Consider the following 2,037-nt stretch of genomic DNA (forward strand, 5'->3'; position numbering starts at 1 on the left):
TATCGAGAGACTTGGCTGGGCCAAGCCTGTAATCGCAGCTTCTGCTCGCACCACCCCAGGGAGCCGTTGCCCGATTCAGGGACTTGGTCTGGGGTCTAGGGCAGCATTTGTCATGTGCACGGGCTGGAGCTCGGCTCCCTTTTTTTGCATGCAAGCTAACCGATCGAGGCCATGGGCGCCTGCCGATCACCGGAGCAACCAGTCGTCGGAAAAAAATGGCCGGAAGGCATGCACGCCCTGTATTTCGCTCGAGGGATGTTGTCATGGGTCACGCAATGGGAGGCCCATCACGCACACCTACTCCCCCCGTAGGGGGGAGAGGGGGTGCCGGACCACCACCCCCTAAAGAGCATTAGAGATTTTACAGATATGCTACCAGTAGACGTTAAAATGTTTGAAATGATGTCACTTTTTCCAAACAAGCAAATCCCACATCGAGGGTGCACAGGTGTCGATGGTGGTCGAGGCATGTGTCCGCACAAAGGGCCAACGCGTGTCGATGGTGGTCGAGGCATGTGCCCGCACCAAGGCCCGGCATGTGCCAATGGTGTTCGACGTAGGGGCCATCTTCTGCCGATGGTGGTCGAGGCAAGAGCCCGCACCAAGGGCCAACAAGTGTCGATGGTGGTTGAGGTAACCGCCCGCACCAGGGCCCAGCGTGTACCGATAGTGGTCGAGGCAACCGCCCACACCAGGGCCCAGTGTGTGCCGATGGTGGTCGAGGCAACCGCCCGCACCAGGGCCCAACGTGTGCCGATGGTGGTCGAGGCAAGAGCCCACACCAAGGGCCAGCTTGTGTCGATGGTGATCGAGGCAACCGCCCGCACCAGGGCCCAGCGTGTGCCGATGGTGTTTGGGGCAACCACCCGTACCAGGGCCCAACGTGTGCCGATGGTGGTCGAGGCAACCGCCAGCACCAGGGCCTTGCATGTGCCGATGGTGGTCGAGGCAACCGCCCGCACCAGGGCCCAGCATGTGCCGATGGTGGTCGAGGCAACCGCCCGCACCAGGGCCCAGCGTGTGCCGATGGTGGTCGAGGCAATTGCCCGTACCAGGGCCCAACGTATGTCGATGGTGATCGAGGCAACCGCCCGTACCAAGGCCCAGCGTGTACCGATGGTGGTTGAGGCAACAGCCCGCACCAGGGCCCAGCATATGCCGATGGTGCTGGGGGCAACCGCCTGCACCAGGGCCCAGTGTGTGCTGATGGTGATCGCGGCAACCGCCCGCACCAGGGCCTAGCGTGTGTCGATGGTGCTGGGGGCAACCGCTCGCACCAGGGCCCAGCGTGTGTCGATGGTGATCGTGGCAACCGCCCGTACCAGGGCCCAGTGTGTGCCGATGGTGATCGAGCCAAGCGCCCGCACCAGGGCCGAGCGTGTGCCGATGGTGGTCGAGGTAAGAGCCTGCACTAGGGTCGAGCGTGTGCCGATGGTGCTCGAGGCAACCGCCCGCAATAGGGCCCAACGTGTTTCGATGGTGCTCGAGTGCTCGAGGTAACCGCCCACACCAGGGCCCAGCGTGTGCCGATGGTGGTCGAGGCAACCGATCGCACCAAGGCCCAGCGTGTGTCGATGGTGCTGGGGGCAACCGCCCGCACCAGGTCCCAGCGTGTGCCGATGGTGATCGCGGTAACCGCCTGCACCAGGGCCCAGCGTGTGTCGATGGTGATAGCGGCAACTGCCTGCACCAGGCCCAGTGTCATGGTCAGGCCTTGGTCCTGCCATGACTGACCCTGAACTGAGCATCAGTCAAGATCGAGCTGGCGGGAAAGTGGTTCTAAGGAATACGGGCGTGCATTTGGAGCTCGGGAACATGATGCTAACATGTTGTGGGGGCAATGGGAGCCCTGGGCCGTAAGATACGCGGGGAAGTTCGGGACAGTGGTCGGACACCCTCAAGCTAAGTAGCCTGGCGGGTGCCATCTATGGAGGCAGTGTGCGGGCATTTCGAGCATGAGAATCGGTTGGGGACATCGTGTGTGGACGGTCCATGTCCTAAACCCTGAGATATGCAGGTAAGTATAAGGCATTACGT

This window comes from Durio zibethinus, chromosome 23 (genome assembly GCF_047325235.1).
Source record: "Durio zibethinus cultivar Kanyao isolate XHJ-2024 chromosome 23, ASM4732523v1, whole genome shotgun sequence".
Classification (NCBI taxonomy): domain Eukaryota; kingdom Viridiplantae; phylum Streptophyta; class Magnoliopsida; order Malvales; family Malvaceae; genus Durio; species Durio zibethinus.